We start from the raw sequence: 23810 nt of genomic DNA on the forward strand, positions 1-23810 counted from the left end.
GGGGAAGGTTTAAAAATACTGATGGCCAGAGCACACCCCAGACCAAATGAATTAGAATCTCTGGGATGGGGACATATGTATCTGAGAACCACTGTACTAAAAGAATAAAAATAAACAAATTCAATGGGAGGAAACAGTAATCACGATCAATGTTAATGGGTTAAATTCTCAAAGTAAAAGAACTCAACTAGATCACTGAGATCCAAGTTTCCTTCATTTCTCGGGTTTCCTATCTTAGTATTGGCTCTGTTCTCGAATTCCTTGTGGCTACAGGACTGCTGTAGTAATGTTATCCCTATGTGCTTTTAGGTTTATATTAAGAGGGAAAGAACTCTTGAGTGTATGCCAGATATCTCAGCAAAACCTTCATGGCATCTCTTTTCTTCTACTGTGATCATGTGCTTAACCCTGAGCTAATCACTGTGACCAGGAGACTTTGGTTGGCCAGGCCTACATCACAGGCATGCCCACCCCCTGCCCCAAACTCGGGGTGCAGTCAATACTGCCAGAACTACATGGGATGAAAGTGTGGGGGAGAGCTGGAGCCTCAGGCAAAACCCAGAAGCTGTTAGCAGAAGTAGAGTGAATGGAAGCTGGGCAACCAAAGAGAAAAACAAATTCCATAATGGAAATATAGATTCAAGGCATTAGAAAACAATAAAAACTAAACCAAAGTGGGTAGGTTCAAAGTGGAGGTTAAGGAGATGGAAACTGGTTAAAAAAAATATCCTGCCCTACAGAAACAGTTGTCTATGGGCTTGACTGAGGCCAGAGAAGAAGCTATTAAGGACAGTGGACAAGCTGAGTCAATCTCCATGGCTACCAGTCCATCCTATATCCCCAAATATGTATCTGCAGCTCAGATTTCTCTCTCCACGTTTATATACACACTTGCCTTCTGGACAACTATACTACATGCCTAAGAGGCAGTTCAAATTCATCATGTCCAAAACTTAATTACCAAAAGACGCCAACGCTCCTCTTCTTAAATTCCTTTTCTTCGTTAATTACCTCAGGCTCTAAACCAGGAATGCAGAATCATCTTTTAATTCCTTCCTCTCTCACCTCCATGTCTCATCTTTCTCTAAGAATGGTTTCTATCTCCATTCTTCATCAAGATTTAGCACAATTTTAATTTAATCTTTGGGTAATTTGTTTGAATAGTGATCACTCCCACTAGGCTGGATCCAGGACAAGAGGCCCATTGCAGTCTTTCCACTTTTGTATCCCCAAATCTGAGCCCTGTTACTGGCGTTCAGTACCGGCGAGTATTTGTAGAAGGGTTAAAATCAAGTCTGCCAGCATTCAGTTTTATGTGCCGTTTTCTAAACTCAACACTGTATTACTACCTGAGTAATCTTCTGAAAATACAGATCTGACCCTATTTTCCCCTCTGTTTAAAATCTTTGCATCTTTCAATGACCCCCTCATTCCCTAAAGGAAAGCAGCATTTCTTAAACTTTCAGTGTCTAATAACTACTTATTAGCTCCCTGGAGCATATTGAAAACCTCTAATTTTAGGTTAACATTCATAAAATTTTTAAATAATAAAATTAGTATAAATTAACTTAAAAATTAATAATATTCAAGTATCCCTTGTTATCCAAGCCTATTTATCTCCTGAGTTTGAGTTTGGAAATCAAGTTCATAGAGCAAGAGATACATATACTTGGTACCTGAATTCTGGATAACAAGTAGCAAGAGTTTGGATAGTGAAGTATACCAGGCCTACTAAAAAGAAGTATTCAAATATACTCAGATCCTGAGTTTGGGTAGAGAGAGTTGAAATAGCAAAAGTAGGATGATGAGAAATATCAAGTCAGTGAAAGGGATACTGTTATTTGCAATCAATCATTAAAGTATATAACATACACACATATATATGTGCATCTGGATTAATGACAGATTCCATTTATTTTGTTCTGCTAAACTAGAGAGCATAACTAAGAATTATGGGCAGCAAATGCTTGGTGGCCCTACAGACGGTTGTGTATATTTGGATGGGACCTATACCTAGAAAAAGTGGTGAAGTCTCTCACTAAAGGCCACTTTCACAAGCAAGTAAGTCAAAGAATATATCTTATTCAAAGGCTGGATGGTTGTTTTAACTTGGATGGTAGTTGCAAATGAATTTCTAATGTTTTTTGTTTGGGTTCAGCTCTGGAAAGAATTTCTCCATGTTTTCTGGCATAGTGAATGTTTTTTAAATATGCCCAATAATATGTTGTTGATGTCTTTCTCCAGAAAATGAAAAAAGTCAAGTATTAGGAAAGAGTCAATGCCTGCTAACAGAGCCTCTTCACCACAGTTCAATTTCCTGATATCTTATCCTTGGCACTGAATGTCCTAAGAGGTTGGGCCTGAAGTGAGAGGTTTGAGCTTTTCAAGCTACTGCCCAGGGCATGTTGACACCCACTTGAAATCACTGAGATAGCATTTCCTTACAACACTGGTAATGACCCAGATTTATGGTTTCTGGCTTTCCCTGGCATTATTGGTGTTAGAAAGAAGTCTTATCTCCTCCCTCCTTTCAATTATTCACATGAGTACCTTCCCCTTGGATAGCCAGCACGCTTTCCGGTGGAGAAACAGTTTTAGTACACGCCGCCCATTTCTTCACAAAACACACGGGAAAGACATGGGCTCCCTGATGGAGATTTGATTGTGCTAACAATGTTTGTTACTTCTTCAACACTTAGAGAAGATCAGCATGCGTAACTGTTCTTGGTAAATAAAACAGCGTGCAATTTTAGCACCTGGATACAACTATTTTTGAGTGGTCAAGTGAGGTACATGGCAAAAATGGCCCTAACCCTTCATCCCTCCTTATGTCCATGCCCTCTGTCACAGTGTGGTAGCACCCTCCCGCTCTACCTCTGAGCTGGCCATGGGACTTGCTGTGGCCCAGTGGGATTTGCTGTGGCCCGATGGGATGGTAGCAAATGTGACAAAGCAGAGACCTGAAGAGTGCTTGCGCGTTTGGGCTTGCTTGTTCTTGTTCCTCTGCCTTTGCCATAAGAACATGCTTGGGCCAGCCTGCTAGAAGATGAGGTGCATAGAGTAGAGTTACCCGACTTGTCCCAGCCAAGTCTATCCCAGACTAGCCGTACTGATACCCAGACACATGAAAGAACCCAGCTGAGAGGAGCAGAGCTGCCTACACCACCCACAGCCAGGACTGGCTTCATGGCTATGGGGCCTTTGTAGTCACACAGGGTCCTGTGCTAAGAAAAGTCCCATGCTTGGTTTCATATTCTGCTGTCATGACCCTGAAATTCTTAATAACTTTTGAATAAGGGGCCATGCATTTTTATTTTGCACTGAGCTCCACAAATCATGTAGCTGGTCTTGCCCACGTTCTAGCATGACACCTGGAGGAGCCTAGCTGAGATGGGGAGGAGCCTCACGGGCCTACAGACTCATGAGATTAATCAATTCCTACTGTTGAAGTGACTAGGGTTTGTAGTTGTTTTACATTTTGTAGCAATAGATACTGACACACCAAGCCTTTTTTTGCTGGACGCATGGCTGGTCCTCCGTCAGCATTACCTCAAATACACTTCTAACCTGCATCATATCTCACAAAAATATTAGATTAATTGATAATGAGAATTCAAAATTATAAATTATGTCTTTCTCATTCATATAGCTACCACGGAGATGCAAAAAGCCGGTTCATTCTTTTCCCACAAGTGGTTTCACTCAACTGTAAAACAAAATATTGGCTGTCATCAGTACAACAGTAATAGTGCCACCACCTTTGTGTGCCATCTGTGCTATGCAGCACACTATCCTGACATTAGGTTTGCTATGGCTACTTTGGCGTTCTTCCTCAGCATTTCATTTGTCCTGAATTTGAGGCTGGTTTTATAAGCATGTTGGCCATAGCATGACTTGTATCTGTTGATGCTGTTGCCTTGGCGTCTTTGCATTTAGAAATAAAATTAATCAATTTCATACCAGAAAATATTATTTTGTGCTTGGTCCCAGAAAAACTACTGGTTGACCTATAAGGTTATGCTATTTTGGAAATGATGTAAAATCTCTGAGAGCACCACGAAGCTCTCTGACAGAGTTTGCTAATACAGAGTGCGCAAGGGGGAATAAATCCCTTGTTCAATAAAATCCAGTTTTTAGATATTCATAGCCACACTTCCCGTTCACACTTTCCCTTTCAGCCGCTTGGGTGAAATAATCACATTCACAGATGCTCTTGTCCCAGTAGATCCTGAAGTCCTGTTCACTAATTATGCTTCTGAATTGTAGAGTTTATACTACTATTTTTTTTTTTTTTTCCGGTACATGGGCTTCTCACTGTTGTGGCCTCTCCCGTTGCGGAGCGCAGGCTCAGCGGCCGTGGCTCACGGGCCCAGCCGCTCCGTGGCATGTGGGATCCTCCCGGACCGGGGCACGAACCCGTGTCCCCTGCATCGGCAGGCGGATTCTCAACCACTGCGCCACCAGGGAAGCCCTATACTACTATTTTTATCATTGCTTTTCCACTTCAATGAACCACTTTTTAGTCATTAATCTATTTCTGTTAATCAGAGACATAACACAATAGTAACAACAAAAAATGCAAATTTTACACACATAAACAGTAATATTCCAATGATATAGCTAAAATAAACTATATCCTAGTAACTGATTTTAACTACGTCTTGTTAAGTGTCTGACAGATTTGATCCATCCATATGTGTGAACCATTATTAAGAACATAATGGTATTTGATACTTTTTCTTCCATTTCAAATTCATAAAATTTTAAAGAACATATCTTTTTATTACTTGCGCCACAGAAGCTGCTTGAGGACCATTAGTTTTACCGATTAATTGATCACATTTTAGAAACACTGACCTAAAAGGCCTGAGCTCTTTGACGTGATATATAAGCCATTTCACAATCTAGTCCCTTGATTCATATAAAACAATAGTTGTTATTAGTGTGTATACACACACACGTTGTTATTAGTATAACAATAACAACAACAACACTTTCTATTTACTGAGACCTTAAATGATGCCATGTGATCAGGTGCCTTTCTAAGCATTTAAAAGGGATTCTCTTATTTCAAACTCACAGTAACCCTAGGAGGTAGGTACTAGTTTGTTATTATGAATTTACAGATAGGGAATTATGAATATTACAGAGGTACTTGCTCAAAATCACAGAGCTAGTAAGACGCCGAGCAGGAATCTGATTCCAGGCTTGTCTAACTCTCAAGGACTATATTACCCGGCCCCCACCCTGCCTCTTCAACCTCCCCTTCCTGTACTCTCTCACAAACGCTCGCAGCCTCTGTATGCCTCAGCGAGGCCACACTACCTTCCATTCCCCAGAGAAGATGTCTTCCACCTGTGTCTGTGCCCATCTTATTCCTTCTGTCTGGAATGCCCTCCGCTTTTCCCCCCGTCACCCTTGTGAACTTTCATTCACCCTTCAGCACCCAATTTAAGAGTCTCCTCTATGAAGACTTTCCTTCCACCCACACCCCAGATTTTTACCTTTTCTGTAATATCAGCCTAAATTTTATTTCTTTCCATTCTCCAGACAAAGATGCAAAAATGTCTAGAGTGACAGCTGAGTTATTAAGAATTATAAGATGACAGAACATAATTTACTACATTGTACCTGAGTGTTCCCTGGTCTATCATTAGTCGACTCCAGTTATTGATTTATGCCTCAATGAATAGGCAATTCCTTACCTTAAAATGTTATTCTCAGCTGGTCAGAGGACAGAATTACTTTTTATTGCATCTATAATAGCAACTAGTTAACTTCATGAGGCACAGGGAACACATTCTCTATTTTACCCTCTCCAGTTTACTATCTGAGAGTGAGATCCATGATAATAAGTAAAATTTCTAAATTCACTGTCTCTAAGAACTGGTAGGGATATTGTTTTATGGATACTTAGAAAACACAGCTCTATCAAGGTGGCAAGAGTATATCATTAGGTCTGCTGGTAATTAAGGAAGCTGTAAGTTAATCAGTTATATTCTCTCTGAAGAGAAAGTAGGGGCTTCCCTGGTGGCACAGTGGTTAAGAATCCGCCTGCCAATGCAGGGGACATGGGTTCGAGCCCTGGTCCAGGAAGATCCCACATGCTGCAGCAACTAAGCTCATGTGCCACAACTACTGAGCCTGCTCTCTAGAGACCACGAGCCACAACTACTGAGCCTGCGTGCCACAACTACTGAGCCTGCACTCTAAAGCCCACGAGCCACAACCACTGAAGCCCGTGCATCTAGAGCCTGTGCTCCGCAACAAGAGAAACCACTGCAAAGAGAAGCCCACGCACTGCAACGAACAGTAGCCCCTGCTCGCCACAACTAGAGAAAGCTCACGTGCAGCAACGAAGACCCAATGCAGCCAAAAATAAATAAATAAATAAATAAATTTAAAAAAAGAGAAAGTAGAAGGTGGTGGTTTAGAGCAGTGGTCTCTAAACTCTTTTGAACACTCACTTCAGCAGTAGACATGTGAACCTTCACCCCCGCAAACGTGTGTATTTATTTATAGTTTATGTATGTGTACTACTGAATTAACATTCAGTATGGAAAAACATTCAAAAAACATACAAAACATTCATGAAATGGAAATGAAAAGGAATGAGGTAAGGAATAAATAAAAATAGAAGTTCCACTATTTTCCTTCCTTACCCAGTGGATCATCTTGTGTACCTGCTGGGATACATTCACACTTCCAGCAGAAGACTCACTGGACAAATACCAACTGGCCCTGGTGGATCCAGATGCTGGGCTCACCCTAGTGGTCCCCAGCACCTGGTTGGCCCCTGTGGACCCAGGATCCAGGTCCAACCATGCAGACTCTGGTCCCAGACCCATCACTGCAGACCCAAGCACCAGGCCTGCCTGGTGAACCCGGGCTCCAGGTCCACCCCCAAGGACTCAGGCACCAGGTCTTCCTACCTGCTGACCCAGGCACCAGGCCTGCCCACTTATGGATATCACCTAGAATCTCTGGATGGGCTGACAGGTGAAGGGCTTTGCCTACTGAAGCCAGTCTATAAAGCTATTCTTCAAGGTGTAGACACCAACACAAGGCCACAAGGATCGTGAATAATGAAGAAAACATGACACCACCAGAAGAAACTAATAAAACTTCAATGACTGACCCTAAAGAAATGGAGATCTATGAACTGTCTGACAAAGAATTCAGAATAATCCTCTTAAAGAAATTCAATGAACTACAAGAAAACGCAGATAAATAAATGAAATTAGGAAAACAATGCATGAACAAAATGAGAGGTTCAACAAAGAAACAGAAACTATGTATTAAAAAAAAAGTAGAAATTCTAGAGTTGAAGAACACAATAATTGAACTGAAGAATTCAATAGAGAGCTCTGGCAGATTTGACCAAGCAGAAAAAAGAATTAGTGAGCTAGAAGGCAGATCATTTGACATCATCCAGTCAGAGAAGTCAAAGGAAAAAGAATGAAAGAGTCAAGAAAGCCTATGTGAATCATGATATACCATTAAAAGAAACGGTTACGCATTATTGGAGTCCCAGAAGAAGAGGGGGAAAGGGGGAAAAGAAAGCTTATTTAAAGAAACAGTGGCTGAGAACTTCCCAAACCTAGGGAGAGATTTGGACATCCAAGTTCATGAAGCTAATAGGTGACTGTAAAATTTCAACACCCAAATCATGTTTTCCAAGACAACGTAGAATAAAATTGTCTAAAATCAAAGAAAATGAGATAATTTTTAAAGCAGCAAGAGAAAAAAAAAATCTCACCTATATGGGAACCCCCATAAGGCTATTAATGAATTTCTCAGCAGAAACCCTGTAGGGCAGAAGAGAGTGGGATAATATATTCAAATTACTAAAAGAAAAAAAAAAAAAACTGTCAAGAATACTTTACCTAGCAAAGTTGTCTTTGAGAAATGGAGAGAGAAAGATTTTCCCAAAGAAACAGAAGCTGAGGGAGTTCATCATGACTAAACCTGTCTTACAAGAATCGCTGGGGCTTCCCTGGTGGCGCAGTGGTTGAGAGTCCGCCTGCCGATGCAGGGGACACGGGTTCGTGCTCCGGTCCGGGAAGATCCCACATGCCGCGGAGCGGCTGGGCCCGTGAGCCATGGCCGCTGAGCCTGGGCGTCCGGAGGCTGTGCTCCGCAACGGAAGAGGCCACAGCAGTGAGAGGCCCGCGTACCGCAAAAAAAAAAAAAAAAAAAAAAAAAAAAAAAAAGAATCGCTGAAACGAGTTCTTCAAGCAGAAATGAAATAACATGAAAATATAAAAGATACTGGCAAACGTAAGTATATAGTCAAATTCAGAATACTCTAATACTGTTATATGGTAGTGTGTTAATCAATTAACTCTAGTATAAAGGTTTAAAGGACAAAAGTATTAAAAATAACAATAGCTACAATAATTTGTTAGTGAATATACAATATAAAAGAGGTACATTGTGACATCAAAAACATAAAATATAGGGTGGGAATAAAAGAATAGAGCTTTTGTATGCAGTCAAAGTTAAGTTATCAACTTCAAATACACTGTTATGTCCAAAAGATGTTTTATTTAATACTCATGATAACTACAGAGCAAAAACCTACAGTAGATACACAAAAGATAAAGAGAAGGGAGTCAAAGCATTTAATTATGGAAAATCACCAGTACAGAAAGAAAGACAGCAAAAGAGAAAGAAAGGAAAAAGGGAACTACATAACAGCTGGAAAACAATTAATGAGATGGCATTAGTAAGTACTTACCTATCAATAGTTACTTTCAATGTAAATGGATTAAATTCTCCAATCAAAAGGCACAAAGTGGCTGAATGGATTAAAAAACAGAAACCAACTTTATGCTGCCTCCAAGAGACTTACTTCAGACTTAAGGACATGAACAGGCTCAAACTGAAGGGGTGGAAAAATATATTCCATGCAAATGGAAACCAAAAGAGAGCAGGAGTGGCTATACCTATATCAGACAAAATAGACTTGAAGTCAAAAGTGTTAACAAGAGACAAAGAAGGTCACTATATAATGATAAAGAGGTTAATTAATAAAGAAAATACAGCAACTGTAAATATATAGACAACCCAAATCAGAGCACCTAAATATATTAAGCAAATACCAGTAGATGTGAAGGGAGAAATAGACAACACTACAATAATAGTAGGAGACCTCAATACCCGACTTTCAATGATGGATAGATTATCCAGACAGAAAATAAATATGAAACGTTGGACTTGAACTACACCTTGGACCAAATAGACCTGACAAACATGTATAGAATATTCTACCCAACAGCAGCAGAATACACGTTCTTCTAAAGCACACATGGAACATTCTCCAGGATAGATCATATGTTAGAGTACAACACAAACCTAGCAAATAGCAACTGTAAGATGACTGAAATCATACCAAGTATATTTTTTGACTGATATGAAACTAGAAATCAGTTACAAGAGGAAAACTGGAAAATTCACAAATGTGTGGAAATTAAACAACACACTCTTGAGCAACCAATAGGTCAAAGAAGAAATCAAAAGAGAAACCAAATAATATCTTGACACAAACAAAAATACAACATACCAAAACTTATGGGATGCAGCAAGACTAGTTCTAAGAGGGAAGTTTAATGCAATAAACATCTCTATTTAAAAAAAAGCAAGGTTCCTAAAGTGAATGAACCCAGCCAGTGCCTCTTGCAATGGAGATGGCCACGTCTTGAGAGTTTCCAACTCTGGAAAAATGAGCGTCCTCAAGAGACCCCAGAATCTAACAACAGCATATACACTTCCTTTATAGAGTCTCTTGCTGCTATGACTTGATTCTCACAAGCTCCAATTTGGTTGTATTTGCTACTTCCCTGCAGGTGAAGAATGCTTTCTTTGCTTTGGTGACTAATGGTATACAAGCTGCCCCTTTCTGGGACAGCAAAAAGCAAGGACTTGTGGGCATGTGGACTACCACTGATTTCATCAATATCCTGCACCGTTACTATAAATCAGCCTTGGTACAGATCTATGAGTTGGAAGAACACAAGACAGAAACTTGCAAGGAGGTGTACATACAGGACTTCCTTAAACCACTTGCCTGCATTTCTCCTAATGCCAGCATGTTTGATGCTGTCTCTTCATTAATTCAAAACAAGATCCACAGGCTGCCAGTTGTTAACCCAGAATCAGGCAACATCTTGTACATCCTCATCCACAAATGCAGTCTCAAGTTCCTCAAATTGTTTATCACTAAGTTCCCAAGCCAGAGTTCACGTCTAAGTCTCTGGAAGAGCTACAAATCAGCTTCTATGCCAACACTGTTATGATCTGCTGTATGTGGCTCTGGGCATCTCTGTACAGCACCAGTTCTCAGCCCTGCCAGTGGTGAATGCGAAAGGTCATGTGGTAAACATCTTTTACAAGTTTGATGCTATCTATCAGGCAGCAGAAAAGACCTACAACAACCTAGGTGTATCTGTAGCCAAAGCCCCGCGACATCAGTCACATTACTATAAATGTGTCCTCAAGTGCTACCTGCCTGAGACTCTGGAGACCATCATCAATAGGCTGGTGGGAGCAGAGGTTCACCAGCTTGCAGTGGTGGATGAGAGTGATGTGGTCAAGGGAATTGTATCATTATCTGACAACCTGTAGGACCTAGTGCTTACAGGCAGAGAGAAGCAGCCCTGAGCTGAGGGAAGAGGGCAGGCAGCACCAGCGGATGTGCCTCACTCACTGCCTGCCTAAAGCTCTGGGAATCACAGATAAAACCTGGTGACTGTTCCGTGCTCAGGAGCCCCCCTACCCTTCTACCTGGGAGCTGGAGAATGCATGGGGAAAGGAAGGAGAATAAATTTTTAGGTGTCCTTAACCTCACAGTACTCAGAAAAACTTTCAGTCTAGCCCATTCTAGCTCCTACCCTCTTATTCATACCCCCCTTTCTGGGCAAACTCTGTGCCCCCCCAGAAAATTCTGATCTCTAAGAGATCCCTGGGCTTCATTTAGCCTTAGCCTCTATCTCAGCCTCTGACTCCACTATAGGATAACAGCACCATAGAACTCTTCATAAAGATATTTTCATTCATCCTGTTTCATGTTGGGTGAAAGAGGCTAAATTCATTTTGTGACATTTCTTCCCACAATGGGAGTGGGGTGGATCATTGGGAGGAGGGTTTTGGGGTGTCTATGCTGTATGCATGTGAAGGGAGATGGGAGTTGGTGAAAGAAGAAGGCAGAGTGGTTAGCTGAGGTTATTGCTTTTCATGGTGAACCTAATTAAAATGACAAGAACCCATCCTGAGGGTTGTCTTTTCATCTTGTTTATGTTTTCCTTTGCTGTGCAAAAGCTTTTAAGTTTCATTAGGTCCCATTCGTTTATTTTTGTTTTCATTTCCATTTCCAAAGGAGGTGGGTCAAAAAGGATCTTGCTGTGATTTATGTCATAGAGTGTTCTGCCTATGTTTTCCTCTAAGAGTTTTATAGTGTCTAGCCTTACATTTAGGTCTTTAATCCATTTTGAGTTTATTTTTGTGTATGGTGTTAGGGAGTGTTCTAATTTCATTCTTTTACATGTAGCTGTCCAGTTTTCCCAGCACCACTTATTGAAGAGGCTGTCTTTTCTCCGTTGTATATTCTTGCCTCCTTTATCAAAGATAAGGTGACTATATGTGCATGGGTTTATCTCTGGGCTTTCTATCCTGTTCCATTGATCTATATTTCTCTTTTTGTGCCAGTACCATACTGTCTTGATTACTGTCATACAGAGTGAAGTAAGTCAGAAAGAGAAAAACAAATATTGTATGCTAACACATATATATGGACTCTAAAAAAAAAAAAAAAGGTTCTGAAGAACCTAGAGGCAGGACAGGAATAAAGACGCAGACGTGGAGAATGGACTTGAGGACATGGTGAGGGGGAAGGGTAAGCTGGGACGATGTGAGAGAGTGCCATGGACATATATACACTACCAAGTGTAAAATAGATAACTAGTGGGAAGCAGCCACATAGCACAGGAGATCAGCTCGGTGCTTTGTGACCACCTAGAGGGGTGGGATAGGGAGGGTGGGAGGGAGACGCAAGAGGGAGGAGATAAGGGGATATATGTATATGTATAGCTGATTCACTTTGTTATAAAGCAGAAACTAACACACCATTGTAAAGCAATTATACTCCAATAAAGATGTTAAAAAAATTAAATTAATTAAATTAAATTTTAATAAATGACAAGAACCACCCCCCCAAAAAAGAAAGAAAGATTACAAAACTTTATACCTTGAGGAACGAGAAAAAGAAGAACAAACTAAGCCCAAAATTAGCAGAAGGAAGGAAATAACAAAGATTGGAGCAGAAATAAATGAAATGAAGACCAGAAAAACAATAGAAAAGATAACACAATTAAGAGCTGGGTTTCTTTTAAAGATAAACAAAATTGACCAACCTTTAGCTAGACTAATTAAGAAAAAAAGAGAGGACCCAAATAATTGACATTAGAAATGAAAGAAGAGACATTACAGCTGATACCACAGTAATACAAAGGATCATAAGAGACTACTATGAGCAATTATATGCCAACAAATTGGATAATCTAGAAAAAATGGATAAATTCCTAGAAACATTCAAACTAACAAGACTGAATCATGAAGAAATAGAAAATATGAACAGACCAATAACAAGTAAGGAGATTGTATCAGTAATCAAAAACCTCCCAACACAGAAAATTCCAGGACCAGATGGTTTCCCTGATGAATTCTAACAAACATTTAAAGAATTAACACCAACCTTTCTCAAACTCTTCCAGAAAACTGAAGAGGACAGAACACTCTTAAGTTCATTTCACAAGCTAGCATGACCATGATGCCAAAGCCAGATAAGGATGCTACAAGAAAAGAAAACCAAAGGTCAGTTTCACAGATTAATATAGATACAAATATTCTCAACAAAATACTCACAAACTGAATTCAGCAGCACAGTAAAAGGATCATACAACATGATCAAGTGGGATTTATGTCTGGGATGCAAGGATGGTTCAACATATGCAAATCAATAAATGTGATACACCACATTAATAGAATGAAAGATAAAAATCATATGATCATCTCAATAGATGCAGACAAATACTTGACAAAATTCAACATGCTTTCATGATAAAAAATCTCAACAAATTGGGTATAGAAGGAATGTACCTCAACAGAATAAAGGCCATACATGACAAACCCACAGCTAACATCATCCTCAACAGTAAAAGGTTGAAAGCTTTCCCAATAAAATTAAGAACAAAACAAGGGTGTCCCCTCTCAACATTTTTATTCAACAGAGTCCTAGAAGTCCTAGACAGAACAGTTAGGCAAGAAAAAGAAATAAAAAGCATACAAATCAGAAAGGAAGAAATAAAAGTGTCTTTGTTTGCAGATGATATAATCTTTTATACAGAAAATCCTAAAGACTCCACCAAAAAAAAAAAGTTAGAACTAATAAATGAATTCAGTAAAGTTGAAGATACAAAATCAACCTACAAAAATCAGTTGTACTTCTATACAACAACAATTAACTATCCGAAGAAGAAGTAAAGAAAACAATCCCATTTACAGTAGCATTACAAATAATAAAATACTTAGGGATAAATTTAACCAAGGAAGTGAAAGGTCTGTACACTGCAAATTATAAAGCATTGATGAAAGAAACTGAGGAAGACACAAATAATGGAAAGATATCCTGTGTTTGTGGATCAAAAGAATTAATATTGTTAAAAGTTCATTCTACCCAAAGGCATTTCTAGATTTAATGCAATCCCTATCAAAATCCCAATGCATTTTCCACAAAAATAGAAAAAGCAATCCTAAAATGTGTATGGAATCACAAAGACCCTGAAGAGGCAAAGCAATTCTGAGAAGGAAGAACGAAGCTGGAGGCATTACACTTACTGATTTATTACAAAGCTATAGTAATAAAACAGTTTGGTACTGGCATAATGACAGACACATAGATCAATGAAAAAGAACCAAGAGCCTAGAAATAAACCCATGCATATACAGTCAACTAATATTTTACGAGAGAGCCAAGAATACTCAATAGGGAAAGGACAGTCTCTTCAATAAATGGTGCTGGGAAAACTGGATATTCACATGCAAAATAATAAAATTAGATTCCTATTTTATACAACCCACAAAAATTATCTGGAAATGGATTAAAGATTTAAATAGAAGATCCAAAACTTTAAAACTACAAGAAGAAAGCACAGGGAAAAAGCTCCTTGACGTTGGTCTTAGCAACAATTTTTAATATATGACAACAAAAGCATAGGCAACAAACGCAAAAATCAACAGGGGGACTAGATCAAACTGAAAATTTCTGCGCAGCAAAAGCAACAATCAGCAAAATGAAAAGGCAACCTCCAGAATGGGGGGAAATATTTGCTAACTATCTTTTAAAATTTTTTTATTTTACGTTAGCATACAGTTAACAATGTTTTGTTAATTTCAGGTACATAGTAGATTGATTCAGTTATACATATACATGTACCTATTCTTTTTCAAATTCTTTTCCCAATTATGCTAACCATCTATCTGATCAGGGATTAATATCTAAAATATATAAGGAAATTGTATAACTCAATATCAAAATAACAAATAACCTGATTTAAAAATGGGCTAAGGACTTAAATAGACATTTTTCCAAAGAAGGCACACAAATGACCAACAGGTACATAAAAAGATGCTCAAGATCACTAATCATCAGGGGAATGCAAATAAAAACTACAATGAGATATCACCTCACACCTGTTAGAATGGCTATTAACAAAAAGACAAGAGACAACAAGTGTTGGTATGGCTGTGGAGAAAAGGAAACCCTGGGGCACTGTTGGTGGGAATGTAAACTGGTGGAGCCACTATGGAAAACAGTATGGAGATTCCTCAAAAAATTAAAAATAGAACTACCGTATCATCCAGCAATCCCACGTCTGAATATATATCTAATAGAAATGAAATCACTGTCGCAAAGAGTTATCTGCACCCTCATGTTCATTGCAGCATTATTCACAATAGCCAAGACATGGAAACAACTTAAGTGTCCATCAGTGTATGAAAGGAAAAAGAAAATGTGATACACACACACACACACACACACATACACACACATACACACTGGAATATTATTCAGCCATAAAAAGGAAGGAAATCCTGCCTTTTGTAACACATGGATGGACCCTAAGGGCATTATACTAAGTGAAATAAGTCAGATAGAGAAAGACAAATACTACATGTTCTCACTTATATGTGGAATCTAAAAAATTCAAACTCATAAAAATAGTAGAATGATGGGGACTTCCCTGGTGACGCAGTGGTTAAGAATCTGCCTGCCAATGCAGGGGACATGGGTTCAATCCCTGGTCCGCGAAGATCCCACATGCCACAGAGCAACTAAGCCTGTGCGCCACAACTACTGAAGCCTGTGTGCCTAGAGCCCATACTTCACAATAAGAGAAGCCACTGCAATGAGGAGCCCGCGCACCACAACGAAGAGTAGCCCCCACTCGCCGCAACTAGAAAAAGCCTGCGTGCAGCAACGAAGACCAACGCGGCCAAAAATAAATAAATAAATATTTTTTTTAAAAAATAGTAGAATGATGGTTGACAGGGGCTGGGGCATGCGGGGAATGGGGGAGATGTTGGTTAAAGGGTGCAAACTTCCAGTTCTAAGATGCATAAGTTTTGGTAACTAGACTTAACAATACTATATTATATTCTTGAAAGTTGTTAAGAGAGTAGATCTTAAATGTTATCACTACACACACAAAAAGGTAATTACATGGAAGAATGAAGGTGTTAACTAAGCATATTGTAGTAATCATTTCACAGTATATATATGTGTGTGTATCAAATCAGCACATTGTATACCTTAAACAAATGTATATATATGTCAATAAAGCTGGAAAAAAAGGGAGAATTCAACAATATAATTCACTACACTAAAAGGATAAAGTAGGAAAATCATTTTATCATCTCAGAAGACACAGAAAAAGTATTCGATAAAATTCAAAAACAATTCATATTTAAAAACTCCAAGCAAAGAAAAATAGGAATTTTCTTAATGTGATAAGAGATAAAATTCTAAAAAACCCCATTCAACCAAAAAAAAAAAAAAATCAGTTACTTAATTGTGTAATGTTGAATGCTTTCCCTTCGAGATCAGAATGAGACAAGGATAATTACTTTCACTATTTCTATTATATTGTATTAGAAGGCTTAGCTGGTACAATGAGGCAATGACAACAAAAATTAAAAGGTGTAAGGATAGGAAAGGAAAAAAATTAACTTGCAGAAAATAGTTTGGCATTTTCTTGTAAAACTGAACTTATGCATACTCTATGATCCAGCACTTTCACTCCTAGGTATATAGCTTAGAGAAATTCTTGTACAAGTCCGTAAGACATGTACAAGACCAAATGCCCATCAAGAGTAGAATGGATGAATAAATTGTAGCACATTCACTTGGTGGATTACTATACATCCGTGAAAATGAATGAACATACACAAACACAGATGAATCTCAAAAATAAAATATTGAGTAAAATAAATGTCATAGAAGAATATCTATGATCTGATTACATTTATCTACAACTCAAAAAGTTGGAAAAACTAATATATTGGTTAGGGATGCGCACATATGTAATAAATCTAGCAGAAAAATTACTATTATAAAAGTCAAGATAGAGGTTACCTCTAGGGAAGATGAAGAGAGATGTTATTGGAGGGCTTCTAAGGCACTAGGTAGGTGTTACAAGGACATTTTTATTCTTCAGGCTGTATGTATATATGTATGTATTTATACATACATGTTTCATGTGTGATACATTTCACCATAGAAGTTTTTTTGAAAGCAATTCTTTTTAGGTCTAATTACCTAGAGGTATTTAGAGGAACATATTCAACGATACCTTGAGCAAACAATCAGTAAAGTCTAGACTTTGGGAAAATCTAGAGGAGAAATCATCTTGTTTCTTTAATACAAAATTTCAAGGAAAAAAAAAGAGATGAACAGGAACCTATAAATTACAAAAGATGTGAGAGACATATTAACCAATTGCCAGGTACAGACCTTGTTCGGATGCTAATTCAAACAAACAAATTACTACAAATATGACAACTGCAGATATGTGAACACTATCTGGATATCTGATGATAACAAGAATTTATTCTTGATTTTATTGGGAAGCAGTGATGACACAGTGGTTATGTTTTAAAAGGGGGCCCTTGTCTTTTAAGGGACAATCATTCCCTCGAAATCCCCCTCAACGCCCTCGCCCTTTTCTCTCCTGTGGAATTTGTTCAGCAAAACTTCAACCCGACTTGCACTCCAATATTTACAGATGAAATTTTATCACGTCTAAGATTTGATTCAAAATAATCCTGTTTGGTGGCGGCAGTGGGTGGGGTGGAGGGATGGTATAGAGAAAACAAGATTGGTCATGAGTTGAAAATTATTGAAACTAATGTTGGTATACTGGTTTTCACTATATTTATATATACATTTGAGATATTGCATAATAAAAATTAAAATAAAATAAAAACCAGGACAAAATTTTAAAGAAGAACTTCTGCTAAATCAAGATCTGTTTTGAAAGGGAAAATAAATATAGAAGTGAGTGTGACATTTTGGGGTTCATTACCTTCTCACTCTGCCCAGAATAGCACCATTTATTTTGTTTATCTTATTTTGGCTGTAACGCGCAGCTTGTGGGATTTTAGTTCCCCGACCAGGGATTGAACCCAGGCCCTCAGCAGTGAGAGTATGCAGTCCTAACCACTGGACCACCAGGAAATTCTCAGCACCATTTGTTTTTCACAAGACAATCTAGATCATTGCTTCTAAATCTTCAGTGTACATACAAGTCACCTGAGGATTGTTAACATGCAGATTTGGATTCAGAATATCTAGGTTGGGGCCTGATATTCTACATTTCTAACAAGCTCCCATGTGATGCTGATGCTGGACTACCTCCAAGAATGCAGTCTTTCACCTCATCATAACCTCTATTCTGTTGAGCTTACCACTCACTCATCCTCCATCATTCCTTCCTGGTTCCATTCCCATTCTGGTCCAGCTTGTATTCTCTGGCTCACCTGGACAATCATTCCCTTAAAACCCCCTTCAACATCCTCGTCCTTTTCTCCCCTGTGGAACTTGTTCAGCAAAACTTCCATCCGACTTGCACTCCACCATCTCCAGGTTCTTGAACCCAAGCACTTAAATGTTACTGGAGAAAATGAGACAATTTTAAATACATGCTCTCTGTTCTCAGTAGGCACTCTGCTTTGCCCAGCAACCCTACTTCTCTCTTCAAGATGCTTATTTCCAAAATGACCATTTTATATCTTTACCTCCTCCCTCTTCTCATCTCCTTTCTCTCTACTAATCCCCTTTCACTGGGAAAATAAAAGTTGGCAGATAGGAAACTCTTCATCCTCTCAATATCAAAATCTAGAAGCCTTCATGTATCTGCTCCATCTTCTTTCTCATTATTCCTTCCTTTAAAAAAATAAAAATCTATCAGCACCTATTCATTCACATACACTTTGGATCCCATTCCCCTCTCTCCCTTTCAACTGGACCACTCCAACAGTTTACATAATCTACAGGTTCCTGTTTCTGGTTTTTTAAAGCAAACATAAAATCAAGATAGATTCCCAACCCTGACCCATATCTAAATGGTGCTTGATTTCTGTGCTCTCTTTCACAGTTTATTTACTTTTATTCACTCCTTAACACACTCCAATCTGGTTTCCATTATCACCAATCCACCAAAATTGCTCGTGTCAAAGTCTTCAGCTATCTCCATGTTACCAACTTGAATAGACAATTTTCTGTCCTCAATTTACTCAATGTCTCAGCAACTTTTGACCCAGTTAATAGAATGCTAGATTTTTTCCTGCCTGCTCCCTTTCCCCCACCAAAATATTCTGATCCTCTCCTAATCTTTCCACCTTAGGAAATGATATTACCAAGTTTAAGTCCCTTTTCTTAAACTCCTATCAAATCCATCAGCAAGGCTTGTTCTTTCTACCTCCTGAATATTTTTCTAATCTGTCTACTTCCATGCCATTTTCACTGCAATTACATTAAACTAATGTCTCCTATTTCCCAAAACAAGCCACCTGCTTCCTTGCCTCAGGGCCTTTGCACACACTGTTGTCTTGCCGAGAACACTGAAACACACTCCAAGTTCCATATGGCCCAAATGTCATTCTAGGGTAACAATCACAAAGTCTTCTTGGACTCCAAGTCATTCCCAGATAACCCCATGAGGAGACATTTCGACATTTCTACACCGCTTTCTCTACCCTCTCCTGATTCACGTCCAAAAGAGATGCTCAGACCCCTGCTTGTTCTAAGCAGATAATAAAGTCTGATATATGACCAGGTCTAAGCTCATCTCTAATCAGAGCAAAACTGGCTCCAAATTTCCTCTTGGCTTTCAGTTCTTCCCATAGTAGAGGAAGACAGTATCCAGCTTACCATTCTGAATTCATGTAGTAGGCTGGAAGCAAAGAGACACAGTATTTTATAACGCCTCTTGTCAAGAGGTATATTTCTTCATCCCTTGAATCTGGGCTTGACCATGTAACCTGTCTGGGCCAATGGAGCATTAGCAAACACAATGCAAGCAGATGTTTGAAAAGTGCTTGTGCATTGGGGCTTACCCTCTCTTGCTGAATTTGGAACTCAGCCATCATACGAAGACAACTGAGCTAGCTAGCTTGTTAGCTATGGAGACACATGGCCTGGTCAGTTTCAGTGGCCTCTGCCGATTAGCAGACATGTGAGTGAGAACATCTAATATCAACCACCGCCAGCCAGCCTGCCAGCTAACTAGCTATATGAGTGAAGCCACGCAAGAACAGAATTCCTGGGCTTCCCTGGTGGCGCAGTGGTTGAGAGTCCGCCTGCCGATGCAGGGGACACGGGTTTGTGCCCCGGTCCGGGAAGATCCCGCATGCCGCTGAGCCTGCGCGTCCGGAGCCTGTGCTCTGCAACAGGAGAGGCCACAACAGTGAGAGGCCCGCGTACCGCAAAAAAAAAAAAAAAAGAACAGAATTCCTGTCCAGATGATCCCAGCTGCAGCTGTCAACTTGCTGCATAATGACCTATAAATGATTGTTGTTTTAAGCTGTTAAGTTTTGGGGTGCTTTGTAACACAGCAAAAACTAACAGATACACCTCTGGAAGGAGTCTTTTCATATTGCAAATCCAATTATGCTACTTCCCTACTTAAAATGCTTTAATGGTTGTTCATTGATCCTGGGATGAAACCCAAGTCTTTTTAGCGAGGCCTACTGTGACCCACATTATCTGGACGGCTTCACCTCCTATTGTCCCACTCGTTCTTGCTGCTCTTGAAGTGGACCCAGTTCTCTCCCACACCGAGGCCCTTACACATGCCATTCCCTCTACCTGGGATGCTCTTTCTGGCTCTTCACCTGGTTGACTCCTGCTCCTCTTTCAAGTCATAGCTTAAATATTATTGTACATCAGCAGAGAGGACTTCTTGGACCAACTCTTCCCCTTCGCCCCCCAACGGAAGTATGTCTCCAGTTATATATTCTCATGCTACCCTATTATTTTTCTTCTTAGCAAATACCCTAATTTGAAACGATATATTGTCTTGTGTGATGGTATGTTTATTAGCTGCCTTTTCCACTGGATTGCAAACTTCACGAGAACAGGATGTCTCTGTTTGTTCACAAATGTAGCCCCAAACCTTGCATACCACCTGTCACATAGGGATGTGGATAGATATTTTTTGAGGCAGTTTATCATAGTGGTTAACAGTGCAGGCTCTGGAGAAAAGCTGCCTGGGCTCACATCCTAGCTCCATCACTTACGAACTGAGTGACATAACTAACTCCTTTGTGCCTCAGTTTTCCCATCTCTAGAATGGGGATACAAATAGCACCTCCTCATTGAATTGTTAGATGGATTATGCTCAGTAATTTTTAATTATTTCTTGCTGAACAGGTGTCAGCATACCTGGAGAACAGTGAACCAGGAGCTTCTGACACTGCCAACATCTCCTTCCTATGAGGCTACAGACACTGCCATGATTAAATTTACTTTTGCCTTCCCTGTGGCTAGTTTCTCAGCTAATGCTCTGCTCGTTCCACCAAGGTGCAGCCTCAAACTGTAAGCCATCTCTGTGGGGTGCCTTGTGACAACTGAATGAGCCCCTATGCATTGAGCACTGGATTTTGATTCCTGCTTTAAGACCCGACTTCTTGCACAGAGTCAGACATCTGGGGTCAGAGGACGTGGTCTCCTAACCACTGTAACTGCCCCTCCTGTCTCTTGATGATCCCCTGGCTGAGCAGGGATCTGGAGCCGCAAACATACACTCAAGAAACAGTTCTGATGGGAAATACATCAATCACCCTTAACACACACGCACACGCACACACATACATGACAGGAACTGGGCCCTCTGCATTGTCTTAGTAAGAAAATCATCTCCAGAGGGGCCGTTAGTAGATTTCCAACCACCAAGTCCTCAGAAGCTGGGCCTTCAGGTTCTGGACAGAAAGAACATAAAATCTAGGTACCCCCCCCCCAAAAAAATGTTTCAAGGCGAGGGGAGAGGAACTCCTAAGACAAGGCGTGGGAGAGAGAAAAACAGAAGGTGGGGGTGAATGAAAAGAGAAAATAAGAGGGGGTGGAGAGGGAGGAGGTGAGAAGTAAGAGAGGTTGAGAAGAGAGAGGCTCAGAGGAGCAAGCTGAGACAGGAGAGGGATGTCGGAAGAGGAGGCCGGGAAGGCAGGGAGAAGAGAGATGGAGTGCACATGCCGCCCCGGCACAGCCGCGCAGCACTGGTCCCAGGAAGCCTGCGTCTGGCGGGGCCAGAGCCGGCAGGCACGTTCCTTCCAACGCGCCCAACCAGGGTGCCTGTGCATGCTAATGAGGCAGTCTAGGACGGCTTCACACACAATTGCTCCAAGTGCTCAGGAACTTACCAGGCTTCAGAATGATGAGGCACAGCTCCCGAGGTGGGGTGGGGGGGACCCCCTGCAGAGGGGCCTGGCCTCCAGGTACCCGGCGCTCACGGGTTAGTGGCTGCAAGACGACGGGTTTTCCATTCAGTCAGGCACCAACCCAAAGGGAGGGAGAGCCAGACCAAAAGGCAAAGGAGAGGAGGGGAACCTGCTTGTGTTTTTGGATTTAAATTGTTTTTGAGCCCACGTAGCCCTGGGAGTCACATGCTGCCTGCAACATCACCGGAGTCATCACGTGATACAGGTCCCCCATCATGTGACGAGACAAATCTGCCTAACTTCAGACCCCCGCCCCCACCTCCAGCTCTCAGACTGGCAGATAATGTGCTTCTGGAGGAGCCTCCCCTTCCCCCAGAAGTCAGTGATAGAGGGAGGGATGCAGGTGGAGAACCTCAGAGCCCACGCGACGCTCGGGTCTTGATGAATAGTAATATGCCTTTCGCCCTCCTCCTAAGCTACTGCGACTTGGAGCAGTGCCAACCTCATTTGCATTCCAGCCTTTGTGAATAACTCAAGTGTCGCCACCGTTGCTCCAGCAATTGCAGAGCGTTTGAGCTCACACCATCCTGCCTCGTCCTGGAAAGCCCAGCTCGCCGGCCTCCCCTCCCCACAGCTTCCATGCCTCCTCCCAGAGCAGTGGGAGTGGGGCGGAGCTGGGAGACGGTGGGGCTGCAGGAGAAGGGGAGCCGCTCCAGCTGAACCTTCTAGTCCTTTTTTTTTTCTAGCTGCAGTAGGAGTCAGGTGGGGCCCGTCTGGCTCTGATTAGGCTGTCTCCTCTTAGTGATTGTAGCTCGGCTCTGCAGCGCTCTCTCTCTCTCTCTCTCTCTCTCTGTGCCCACAAGCATTCCTTCATTTCCCTCCTTAATCGGGATTCAGTTAAGTAGATCTGGTTTAAAAATCCGTTAGGCTTGTTTCCTCCCATTGCAGTAACCTCCTTGTCTCACTTGTTCCTTCACTCAAACAATCTTTTATTAAAGAAACTCATTTTTGTCGAGTACCTACTGCGTTGTGGATCTTGTGCTAGGCATTGAGAAAGGAGAAAGGAAGGGAAGAGATGTTAGATGCGTAAAACAAGATCTCCATCCTGGAGGCGCACGTTTGTTAGGGGCAACAGAAACATCAACAGACGTAGTAGATGTAAATTTCAGAGTCACACAAACTCAGGCATGCAAAAATGTGAATCCTCTATTCGTCTACACCCCAACCTCACCTCTCCCTCCAGCCCCACACGCCCCCCGGCCTCCATTCTGCCCAATATAGGAGATTTAATCTAATCACTTCCGAATAAACTTGTCTGGGTGATTTTTCTCTGCTTTGGATTTAAAGTCAAATTAAATTTCTGTTCTCTTGTCACTCTGCATACTAGGGTTGATACTAAACTCTGACTCGCTCAAATAAAGAAACAGGTAAACTATATGGACCACTTTCCTTGGAAGGAGATAGTATGACCGTTACTTTACAATCTGGAGGCCTGTTTGAGCAAAGGAAGATTACATTTTAAGAACAGATGGGCAGCAGTGTAAAATGCCTATGAGAGAAAAGATCCTGTTCTGAATCAGAAGTTTTGTTCTATTCCATCCTATATAATAAGAGAAGAAAGGGTGTCTGTGGTAGGCACAAGTGGCTGAGTTTACATGATGTGATAAATTAAGTTTCCTGTGTGGGGCAGAGTGAGGGCTGAGTGTAGAAATTAGGCTTAGGAGTAGACAATTAGAGCACTAATGTTTTTGCACTCCTGAGTTTGTGTGACCATGAAATTTGGGTTTGCTGTGTCCGAGTTTCTTCTGCCTTCCACTGAC

General features: G+C 40.6%; 1 protein-coding gene and 1 pseudogene across 8 annotated transcripts in view; one reads left to right on the plus strand and one right to left on the minus strand.

The window, feature by feature from the left end:
* Positions 1 to 22184, minus strand: part of TNRC6A (trinucleotide repeat containing adaptor 6A) — a 203106-nt gene extending 180922 nt beyond the window's left edge. For 3 of the 8 annotated variants that reach the window (XM_060285739.1, XM_060285744.1, XM_060285737.1), the window contains exons 1-2: positions 21973 to 22183; positions 12752 to 12848 (exon numbers count right to left, since the gene is read on the minus strand). The gene's annotated coding sequence lies outside the window, so the exon portion shown is untranslated. Of the gene's footprint in view, positions 1 to 12751; positions 12849 to 21972 lie in introns of all 8 variants that reach the window. The other 5 variants (XM_070043777.1, XM_060285740.2, XM_070043776.1 and 2 more) reach the window with 3 other exon arrangements.
* Positions 9684 to 10662, plus strand: LOC115861112 (5'-AMP-activated protein kinase subunit gamma-1 pseudogene; annotated as a pseudogene).
* Positions 22185 to 23810: the final 1626 nt, after the last annotated feature.

The sequence above is a fragment of the Globicephala melas genome, chromosome 15 (assembly GCF_963455315.2).
Source record: "Globicephala melas chromosome 15, mGloMel1.2, whole genome shotgun sequence".
Classification (NCBI taxonomy): domain Eukaryota; kingdom Metazoa; phylum Chordata; class Mammalia; order Artiodactyla; family Delphinidae; genus Globicephala; species Globicephala melas.